This window comes from Callorhinus ursinus, unplaced genomic scaffold (assembly GCF_003265705.2).
Source record: "Callorhinus ursinus isolate GAN/ISIS: 27379988/994484 unplaced genomic scaffold, GSC_fseal_2.0 scaffold5, whole genome shotgun sequence".
In the NCBI taxonomy this organism is placed as follows: domain Eukaryota; kingdom Metazoa; phylum Chordata; class Mammalia; order Carnivora; family Otariidae; genus Callorhinus; species Callorhinus ursinus.
Genome location: NW_027397067.1, coordinates 76,526,045 through 76,538,363, shown reverse-complemented (window position 1 = coordinate 76,538,363; position 12,319 = coordinate 76,526,045).

Here is a 12,319-nt window from a genome sequence, read left to right as displayed (position 1 = left end):
CCCTCTGGTACCAAAGCCTACGTACGGGGCCATTTTCCGTGTGCTCAAGTCCAGTCTGGATGCTGGCTGTACTCTCTGTCAGTTTCTTGCTCTACCTCTGTCTTCACTCTCCTTCTCCCCTGCTGGGACTCTTCCCCTTGGCTGTAAGAGGGGCTCAGGCTATCCTTGTCCCCAGCTGAGTTACTCTTGTCCCATCCTTCACCCCCTTCCACACATCTGGAAGAGTGCAGCCGCCTGTCGCGCAGAGTGCCTGCCTTGGCCTTGGTGCCCCTCCACCCGGGGTCACACCCTTGTTCTTACTCCTTGGTTTTCCTCTGGCTTCCAACCTCCTACTTCAAAGGCTTCAGCCTTGTCAGAGCCTGAGGAACTGAGTCTGGATTAGGCAGCCCGACTCCCGCGTTCCTCCCAACTTGTAGACTTGTCCCCATCTCCTGCCTGTTGCTTTTTCTAGGCTCTGCTCCCCCATCTCCCCTCTTCTGTATCTACACCCCACCAGGAACTCTTCCTTACTCCTGTACTTGCACATCCAACCCTATGCACCCTAGACACAAATGCCCAGTTTCAGCCAACTCTGTCTCCAGAATTCCACGCAGCTGGCTAGCTCTATGCGATTATTTGTCTAAGCTTCAAATGCAATACACCTAGAAATCAATTATTTATGTCTCCCCAAACTGTTTGTTTGTTTGTTTGTTTTCCCTGAGCCTCCCAGTTGCTAGAAATGGCACCATTCTCCTGCTGGGTGCCCAAACTCTACAGCCGACTGACTTGGATGCCTCTGTTGTCCTTGGCCCTCACTTCAGTTAGTGCCCTTAGTTCTTTCCATACTGACTTTATGGAGTCTTTTGTGGAGCCTCACCATTCTGCCCAGCACCATTTCCGTCGTTACATCCCAGGTCCGGGGACTTATTACCACTTCCGTGAACTATTTCAACAATCTCTTAAATGATGTCTCTCTCCTCAGTATCTCCCCTTCCCTACCCTTCCTGACCACTCTGCTCCCGACTGAAATAAGTACCGGCTCCTTAGCTTGCTGTTCAACTGTCTCCATGCTTTTTACCAACACACCTCTTAACATTTGTTAAGTGGCTAATGTGTAGGCACTGTATTAAGTGATATCTGTATATGTATGTGAGTGTGATTATTACATTTCTGACAAATAGTAAGTGCTCGTCCATTGTGAGTAAATAAATAATAGCCATTTTCATTATTATATCGAGAACCCTGAGTATCAGTTTTCTCTATATAGCAAGGGGGTGATCATATATAATTCACTGAATTATTGTGAAGATCAAATTAGATAATATATCTGTAAAGCTTAATGTATTATTCACTAAGCACATCGTAGATGCCCTACTGATGTCAGTTTCCTTCCCATCCCCGTGCATCTGGCCTGGTGGCTACTCTCCAGGACCTGGAGATCCACACATTGATTTACAATAGGTTATTGCAATATCCAACAATGCACTGTTTAAAACCACGCTGAATGAGATAGGGAGTGAATGTTCTGGAATCACAGAGAAAAACACAGCTTAAGCATAGAGAGAACTTAGAAGTCAAGATGACAGACATGACAGATTAGAGCAGAAGGAAGCATACACAAAGCTTAAAGTAAATTAAAGTCTTTATTTATTCCAAAGAAAACATAGATACCTGTTCCAGGCATAGTAAAAAAATTTTCATTTCAATCGATCTCCACTCATTTTTTAGAATTATATTCTGAGCTTTCTTTGCAGATAAAAACAACTAATACTGGTTGATCACTTGTGAAGCAATGTCATATATGTTATATATTTACACCAGCCCTGAGAGGTAGGTAAATTGGTCCTTTCCATTTCAAAAGTGAAAAATAAAGGAACCAAGAACTAATTTTCTTGCCCAAGACACATAGGTGAATATGTTGGCTCATACTGAGACTCCAGACTTCAAGATCTTTTGAACCTATATATACGTAGATATTTTTATGTTCTTCAAATGATTGAAGTGAGTATGTATGCATATATGTATGTATGTGCACACACATATATGAACTATCTAGACAGACACGCATATATACATACACATGCATGCTTATACAGATGTTGTTTAAGATAAAGCCTAGCACGCAGGAGGTGCTGCCCACCAAATATTTTCATTTCTCCCTCCTTTGGGCACATGGAAGAAGGACAACTCTGTAAACCCCTGGTTAGGGTTGATCATAGAACTGGCTTTGGCCAGTGAAATGTGAGTGGAATTGGCATATGTCAATTCCAGAAGAAAGATTTTATAGCCAGTGCCTCCTTCAGTGTTCTTGCTTTCCTTACACCACTGAGACCAAAACAACCCAGGTAATGGCTGCTCCATCTGCCTGGGTCCTAGACAGGTGTCAATATGAGTCAGAATCCCTAGGTAGACGAGAAGTATGCCTGAGAAATAGACTTTTACCATTTGAAGCACTGAGATATTGGGCTGTTTCTTTCTGCACCAAGACCTAAACTCTCCTGGCCGGTGTTTTTGTTGCTGCTGTATTTGCTATTATGACTACCATGATATTATACCTGCCCCGCTAGTATTAGTGAGGAGAAAATGGAAGTGCCCAGGGCAAGCCTCCCGTGCTACCCAAATTGAAGGTTCATTTTACAGACCAGGAGGTGTGATTCAAATTGCATTTACCATATTCCATTTGGAGACCCCGGACAGCCTCAAGTTAGTCCCCGGGGGAGAAAGGAGAAGGGGTGTAGGCAAAGCCAAGAGTATTTAATCATACTCATTAATTTCAAAGTTAAAGTTGGGTTTATAGCATTATAAAATGCAGAAGTACTCCCTGCCTAACTCCTTAGGAGATAGGCCTGAATGTCATTCTTGGTTTATTTCTCTGGGGAATTAACTGCTTGGATTCCTTCAGAGTTTAATTAAATTGTCACATAACACATAAAATAGCAAATAAAACAGACTTTTCCTATGTCCTGGTGTTAATTTTATGTCATCAAAATTGTTTAGCTTGTTAGCTGCGTAACTCCAGCGGCCCCAGTTACCAATTAAGGGTTCTGTGTGAACGCTTCTCCCCCATTTCAACGCCAGCTTCGGCCGCACTCTTGTTAAACTTTTCATTTCCTTGGGGCTGCAACTACTAATTTTTTAATAGGTTTTTGGTCATTTAAGTTTTATGCTGCCCAGCTTTCAATAGCAGACTCAGGGAAAATGTGTCAACAAACTCAAGTGTTTGTAGAAAGGAATCATACAGATTATCAGCTTCAACCTGCTTGTTGCATAGATGAAGAAACGGAGTGGTCACATGATGAGCGGATGGCAAGGATGGGGTTATAATCCGGGAAGGCAGATTCTAAAGACGATGCTTTTGTGTGTATGCATCTGCTGCTTTCTCTGATAAAGTCATCTCCATTCGGTAACAGGTTCCCTAACTGCCTCATCTCCTGGGAAGGCGATTGATGCCATAATCTTCCCACTGGCTTTTCTAAGTTTGGGCACATTGCTCACTGAGGGCTCTTCTATATCCCCCATCCCTCCCTCTCTGTGCTCACAGCAGCTCAGTTTCTGTAAAGTGAGGAGATCCCCATTTCACTCCCCGGAGGGAGAAGCAGAGTTGGCATGAGGCCCCAGGTCACCTAGCCTCACCTACTTTGCCTACTCATCCCATGGGAAAGGAAGTGACCCATCTGATTAATGTGCCTCGGGGGCATGACACACACTGGACCATGAGAGCCAAGGGCAGAGCCACTGCCCTGAAAATCCAGCACAGCCCTGAACATTGGCTGTCTCATCCCCTCTGCTCTACCAGACTCTGGATGTATGAACAAGAGTATCTCCTGTATTCCAAGGGCTGGACAAGTGTCTTGGTAGATCATGCTCTCGCCACTAGTGGCCTGTCGATGTGAGTTGTGGGAGGTAGAGGAAGCCTCATTCTGCCATGGATTCAAGCTATCTTCCTGAATTTAGTTCTATCAGGGAGCCCTAAACACGAAGAAGTAATAGGAACTGATCTGGCCCAATCACAAGTGAGATTGCACTCTGACCTCCAAGTTCACTCCTTATGTTGTTAGAAACCCATGGGAAGGAGGGGCAAGTGGTCAGCATCCACAGATTTCCAACACAAATTCTGCTTTTATTTCATCCTCCCTACTGATACCCAAGATATTCTGGGTGACTTAAATATTTCAATATGTCCCCAAGACCTAAACTTGGGATCAAATTCAAATTGTTATTAATAATGGAAAAAAGACTTTTCTTATGTGACCCCTCCCTGTCTACCAATTTTATTCACCATCCCCCTCTTTTCTGATGACCATAGAAAGCCACCCTAAGTTCCCTCTGAATACTGTTCCGTGACTCTCTACATCCATGCCCCAAAATATCCTTCTGTGTAAATTCTATACCCATACCTCTTCTCCTTTACCCCCAGTTCCACACACATGGAATTCACTGCTTCCAAACTCCTACATTCCTTCTAACATATGCTAAAATGTCACAATCTTAATGGGAAGACCAAATTCCAAGTGAATAGATTAGCAATGATTTCAGCTAGGCTCAAATACATAAAAAGACCACTTATGTGGAATTTAAGATTTCTTTTCCAGTTTTTCTCTTTTTAATTAAAATTTTTAATTTTTTTTATTTTGGTAATAACATTCAACAGAAGATTACCCTCCTAGTAGATTTTTAAGTGCACCATATAGTAGTGTTATCTATAGGCACATTAGATCTCTAGAACTTATTCATCTTTCATAACTGAAATTTTATACATATTGATTAGCAACTTCCTATTTCCTTCTCCCTCAGTGCCTGGCAACCACCATTCTATTCTTTCCTTCTATGAGTTTGTCTATTTTAGATACCTCAAAAAAAAATGAGTGCTAATTTCACTCAGCATAATGTCCTCCAGATTTGTCTATGTTGTTGCAAAAGGCAAGATATCCTTATTTTTTAAAGCTGAATAAAATAGTCCATTGTATGTATATGCCACATTATCTTATCCATTCACTTGTGGGTGGGCATTCGGGTTATTTTCATAAATTGGTTATTATGAATAATGCTGCAATGAACATTGAAATGCGGAAATGTCTTTGAGATCTGGATTTTGATTCTTTTGGGCAAATACCCAGAAGTGGGATTGCTAAATCATGTAGTATTTCAATTTTAATTTTTAAAGACCCTCCATTCTTGTTTCATAGTGGCTGTACCATTTTGCATTCCAACCAACAGTTATAACAGTTCCAATTTCTCCACATCCTTGCCAATAGTTGTGGTGTCTGAAATTTTTTAAATTTATTTAAATTCAATTAGCCAACATATAGAACACCATTGATTTCAGATGTAGAGTTCGGTAATTCATCAGTTGCATACAATACTCAGTGCTCATCACATCACGTGCCTTCCTCAATGCCCATCACCCAGTTACCTCATCCCCCCAACCCCTCCCCTCCAGCAACCCTCAGTTTCTTTCCTAGAGTTAAGAGTCTCCCGTGGTTTGTTTCCCTCTCTGATGTTTTTTAAAGATTTTTCATTTATTCATTTGACAGAGAAAGAGTACAAGCAGGGGGAGCAGCAGAGGGAGAGGGAGAAGTAGGCTCCCCGTGGAGCAGGGAGCCCGATGCTGGGCTAGATCCCAGGACCCTGGGATCATGACCTGAGCTGAAGGCAGATGCTTAACCAACTGAGCCACCCAGGTGCTCCTCTGAGTTTTTGACAATGGCCATCCTACTTGTGTGAAGTTACCTCTCATTGTGATTTTGTTTTTTATTTTTATTGTTATGTTGTTAGCCACCACATTGTACATTAGTTTTTGATGTAGTGTTCAGTGATTCATTAGTTGCATATAACACCCAGGGTTCATCACAACACGTGCCCTCCTTAATACCCATCACCTGGTTACCCCATCCTCCCACCCCCCTTCCCCTCTGAAACCCTCAGTTTGTGATTTTGATTTTCATTTCCCTGATGATGATGTTGAGTTAGTGATGTTGAGCATCTTGTCATTTACCTCTTGGCCATTTGTATGTCTTCCTTAGAGAAATTTCTATTCAAATATTTGGCCTATTTTTTAATCAGTTTATTAGGTTTTTGTTAGGTGTGTTTTTGTTTTCATCTTTGTTTTTGCTATTGAGTTGTAGGAATTCCTTACATGTTTTGGACATTAACCAGGTATCAGTTATATGCTATATCATATATACACATGACTTGCAAATATTACTCCCATTTCATAGGTTGCCTTTTCATTCTGTTGATAGTCTCTTTTGCTGTGCAAGAGCTTTTTAGTTTTATGTAATCCCACACATCAAATTTTGCATTTTTACCTCTACACTTGGTGTCAAATCCATGAAATACATTGCCAAGACCAAAGTCATGAAGATTTTCCCCTAGAAGTTTTACATTTCTGGGTCGTACATGTAAGTCTAATCCATTTTGGGTTGATTTCTGTGTGGTATAAGATAAGGGTCCAGTTTTATTCTTTTGCATGTGGATATCCAGTTTTCCCAACACCATTTGTTGAAGAGACTATCCTTTCCCTTGTGTATTCTCGGCAACTTGTCAACGACTGACCATATATGCATGGATTTATTTCTAAGTCCTCTGTTCCCCTGGTCTATATGTCTGTCTTTATGTCAACACCATATGGTTTTAATTACCATAGGTTTGGAAATAAATAGTAGCTGTTCCTCTCCCCTTCAATTTCCTGGAGTTGAGTTACACCCTGAACCTGAATGGCTTGGCTTGTCATTTTAATTTGGTCAGTATTCTATTGAGATAGAGTGAGGATATCCCAAATTGTTATAAAGTCCTTTCTCATCCTTATTTTTGAACGGAAAAGATATTACCCTGAATATCATAAAGGTAGGCTCATGTATAACATCATAAAGTCACTCATTGATCTTATTCAACAAATGTTGAATGAGCACCTAATTTATGTCAAACCTTCTGCTATTCCTTGAGGATTTCAGGATGATTAAGATCTATTCTTGCTCCTATGAAGTTCACAAATTAGAGGAGACAGAACTTAGATAAATGTAATACAGTGTAATGGAGCAATGGACAAGATTTCAATAGGACCAGAGAAGAGAACTTCAGCTTCCATAGGGTAGGTAGGGCCCTGAAGGGTGGGTAACAGCTTGAAAAGTGAAGGGAAGATAATGCAATCTGGGCTTTGGAACATGATTGATGCCAGGGGTGGCTGTGGGGGAGGAAGAGCTGGGAGACTTGTAGTGGGGGAATAGTGTCCAGAGAATAGTCTACAACCCAGTTTTCAGGAGATCTTGTTAACTGCTCAAAGATCCAGTTCTGTATTAGCCGGTATGAATTCTTAGCAAAGATCTCTAAGATGATGAAACTGTCCTTTTCAACAATATTTTCAGCACCTTCTGAAATGCCAGCACCAGTAACTAATATTAGAAGCAGAGTTCTTGCTATGTGTCAGGCACTCTGATAAGCACTTTCTCTCTATTATCTAATTTAATATTCACAACTAATCTGTACAATAAATACTATTATTCAAACAATTATTTCTTAATTGAAACTCTTGGGCTTAAGTCAACAGCTAATGGGGAATGTTGCTGATTATTGAAAAAATCATTATCATTTGAGGGCTGGAAGGAGAACAGGTTGTGTCTGGCAGGAGAGGAGTTGCTGATTTTGTAGACAGAGTTGCTATGGATAAGTACACCTGGTGTTCAGAAACAGGTCAGTAGCTATGAGAGACACCTGCCAGAATAGGATGACGGTATGCTGCTATGAACTATTTTGCTCTGGTAGGAGGTTTTCACAAGAGAAGATAAGTTTCTAAAAGTTCATTTCATCATCATCTTGCAAGCTGGACCCAGTTAATGTGCCTCTGAGATTTATTTGACTCCATCTGTCTCTGGGCCTTAGCCTCTTCTTCCTTGGAAAACCCCAGCACTACTACTTAACAGGAGCCGCTGTCTTAAACTCCCCAGAGGTGAGTCCTAGCTTTATACCTGTCTCCAATGCTGCCACCATGACAGAAGCCACATGTCAGGCTCACTCAGTCTCACAGTGGCTCTGGCTTCTTCTATCACTTCCAGATTCAGATGTGGTTCCAAACCAGATGCTAGTCCCATTCACGGTGACTGGGCTGGGTACTGGAGCTGGGCAACATGGATTTTGCAATTTGGTACATGGCCACTGATTGGGTGAACTTTCTTCTCTACATCATTAGTAAAGAGAATCCAACATAATTCATAATTACATGCAAAGATAGTAGATCACCACGTCCCACCTCAAGGTTATAACCCTCCAGTTTTCCGTCAAAAATATTCTGCAAAGACTTTGGTCGTCTTGGCACTCTCAGGTATCAAACTGGCTCACCATATTGAAGACATCATACTAACGAGACTGGATGAATAGGGGGTGGCAAGGTCTGCAGGCAGCCTAGTACATTACATGTGAGCCAAAAGATCAGAGATAAACCCCATGATGACCCCATGAAGTTTTTAAGGGTCCAGTGCTCAGAGGTATACCAGAGCATTCCCTCCAATGAAAAGACACATTTGTTCCCACTTGGAACTTTTATCATTGGAAAAAAAAAAAAAGGCACAGCATTTGATGGGCTTTTTTGAATTTGGGGTTAGTATGTATTACCCTTGGGGATGTTGTGCTGAAATATGGATTGAGCAATTCGAAAATTTCCACTTTTGATCGAGGATCAGAATAAGACTGTGTAGCAGGTCCAGAAATCAGTGTAATCTTCTCTATCTCTTGAGCTTAATGACTTTGCAGATCCCATGGTTTTGAGGTCTCCACGGCAGATAATGCTGGTTATCCAGAGGGGTGCCTGGGTGGCTCAGTTGGTTAAGCGACTGCCTTCAGCTCAGATCATGATCCTGGAGTCCCGGGATCGAGTCCCGCATCGGGCTCCCTGCTCAGCGGGCAGTCTGCTTCTCCCTCTGACCCTCATGATCTCTCTCTCTATCTTATTCTTTCTCTCAAATAAATAAATAAAATCTTTAAAAAAAAAATGCTGGTATCCAGAGTCTCTGACAAGCACCATTAGGAAAGTCACAGACACACTCTTAAAATTCTGGAGTAATGCCATCATCTCTGCCCCAGAGGAATAGTCTGCATTTGAAAATTGCGTCCTGGCAGTAGAGACTAGCATATGACCATGAAACACCAAGTGCTTCTGCTATCTGACCCATCCATATAAACTTATAAGTTCAGGCAAGCAAGGAGGATATATTGCATGGTGGGTGGGGTATGTTCAGAACCAGACTCGAGCAGATCCAGAGGGTCTGAGAAAATTTTACTAAAGATGGTCCAGAAATCCAAGCCACCTATATCTGTTACACTAATGTCTCTTCTTGATCTCACAGTGATCTAATAGGGAGGGAGAGAGGTCTCTCAATGATCAAGTGACAGATGAGGAAAGAACTTAGCTGCCTCATTACAGCCTCATCCTGGGTGGCTCTGAAAAGTCACAGAGGAGAAGCAGATGTACAGATATGTGACCATACATCCACTTTACCCACAGGGAGGGGGGACCAAAGTCCAGATATACACTGCCTCCTGTGTAGGGGTTAATGGCTTGGATAATTGGTCAGGAGCTCCGTAGACACATGGCCAGAAAATTATGGGAATGAAAGTCTGGGAAATACTACGTGAATGAATTACTAGGACTGGCTACAAAACAGGTAGATCTTTATGTCTCAAATTAATGCTCAGAGCTCATTCACCACATAGGAGGCACTAAATAGTCAAGTGAATGGAATAACTTATCCTGTGGATGGCCCCCAATTCTTACACTGTGGGCCCATGAACATATTATCTGTGGTGACACAGAAGGGGTTTATGCATGAACTTACATGTCTCCTCTATCTAGGAGGATAGCCACTGACACTGTTGGATGCCCAGCATGCCAGCAGAGACCAACACAAATTCTCTATACGGCATCATTCTTCAGGGAGATAAGTGAGCCATTAAATGGGTGGTTGATTATGTCAGATACCATCTACCCTGTACGAATAGTAGTTTGTCCTTCTTGGAATTGATGCAAACTCCAGGTATTAGTTTTCCTTCCTGACTACAGTGCCTCCTTCAGCAACAGCAGCCCAGAACTTACAATCCATATTATTTCACACCACCCTGCTGCAGACCAAGGAAGCCATTCAATATAAAGGGGCAACAATGGGCCCAAAGCCATAAGCTTCCCTGGTCTAACCATGTGTGCCATAACCCAAAAACATGTGGTCTGAAGGAATCAGTGCATACATGCTCAAAGACACAGCTAAGACACCAACCTGGAAACAATGACTTATGGAGTTTGAACACTCGTTTCTAGGATTTGGTATATGTGTCAAATTCAGTGTTGGCAAGCCACCCTCTGCATGTCAAATCTGACCCAAGGCATGAGTCAGATGTAACTGTGTAAATAAAGTTTTACTGAAACACAGCCATTTCACTTGTTTGTGCTTTGCCTGTGGCCACTTTCACACTAACGTGGTCACTATGAAAAGCTGCAACAGAGATGGTAGGGCCCACAAAGTCAAATATATTTATTAGCTGGCCCTTTATAGAAAAAGTTTGCCTGCTCCTGCATTAAACTGCTATACAGTTCTGTGTCCTCAATAGCTAGAACTAACGGGTACAGGAACCACATGTTGGAAAGTAGAGTTGGCCCCTTGATGGAGTTATTGCCAGTGACCCACCTGCTTTTTATCCCCTCCACCTTGGGCTCTATCTGGTTTAATGTCCTAGTTCCAAGCAGAAAACTGAACAGGAATCTGTGACTACCACATGGCCACTTTGGGCCCCCCATGCCCATAAACCAGCAGGAAAAGAAAGGAGATGTTGACCTGCTGAGTATAACTGACCCTAACTTCCAGGACTACTACACAATGAAAGAAGGGAAGAGTTTATTTAGACACCAGGTATTAACTGTGGTGTCCTCTGATATTCTTGTGTATTGTGAATGGTCAAGTGGAGTAATCATGACCTATCCAGGGCTAAGAATTAAAGACTCAGATCCCTCTGGAATGAAGATCTGAGTCACTAGTCAAGTAGCCTTGAATAGCCGAAGTGCTGATCAAGAATAAGGAAAATCTCAAAAGAGTGATAGGGAAAGAGATGATGAACATCACTTATGTTTCCAGGATCAGCTATGGTACCAGGGATTGCAACTGGTTTGTTACTTTTGTGTAAATCTTTTGAGAAGATTACCACTGGCCACCATCTTGAAGAAGCGGAAGAAATGAATCCATCCCGTTCTAGTATCATAGTCTGAGATCCAGATGTTCTAAGAGAGTGAGTGGATCTGAGCGCATAGGAGGTAGATTTACATATCGCCACTTATATACTTCCTCAGATTCCTGTGGCCCCACCTATGCCCCAAGTTTAGGATGCTAGTTCCCATCATCTCATCTCCTGATGCTATTGGATGTCTCATCCTTACCTGGCTGAGGGTCGGGCTCTGGTATATCCTCTGTCACCCCTACCACCGTACCTCCCACATCCAGGTCCAACCCAACTGGACCCACAGAAGATCTGACTCTACCTGCTCCTTCTGATTTCAGAGGAAAGGTTCCACCATGATACATGATCAACTCTTTCAGTGGCTACCTGGAGAGGTAAGGCAACACCACCTGGAAGAACAGGTGAGCTAACATAATACCCTATAGGGCAAATATGGACCAGTAAGACAGATGTCTTCCTCCCCCTCCCAGACTGACTTCCCTGCAGGGAAATATTGCCATTCAGCCTGTCTAAAGAAGTCCTTGGTGCCAATAATGAGCTGTGTTTTCCTATGAACCTGTGGCCAGCTCCAGTGAACCTCCTTGTATTTGCTTTTTCTCCTTCCGTGTCCCACTTCCCCTTTACCCTTTCTCCTGCTGTCCTGGTATTACATCTCCCAATAAAGCCTTAACATGCAATTCTTACTTCCTTCTTTTTCTTTTCTTTTTTTTTTTTTTCCCTAGTGGCACAGAGATCAGAGAACCTATCTGAACATTAATCTTGAATGAGGCTTAGCCAAAGAAAATAAATCGGAGAAGTTATTCAAAGCTTTTCACCTCAAAGGCATCCATGATATACTTCATTTCCAACTAGTAAAACCCTATTAAGCAGAAATGAATATAAGCATTGAGATCAGACAAATCTAATTTCAGTACTTGGTTCTGCCATCTACTTGGTCTGGCCAAGTCACTCATCCTTTCTTGAGCCTTAGTATCTTTATTTGAAAAATGGAAGTAATCATATCTGTTTAATAGAGACACTTTTAAAAGATAGCCAGTCACCATTTAAGAACTGGTACATCACTGAGCATATAATAGGTAGTTGATAAATATTCCCCAGTTTGGGGTCCTAACTCCTAGGGATCATG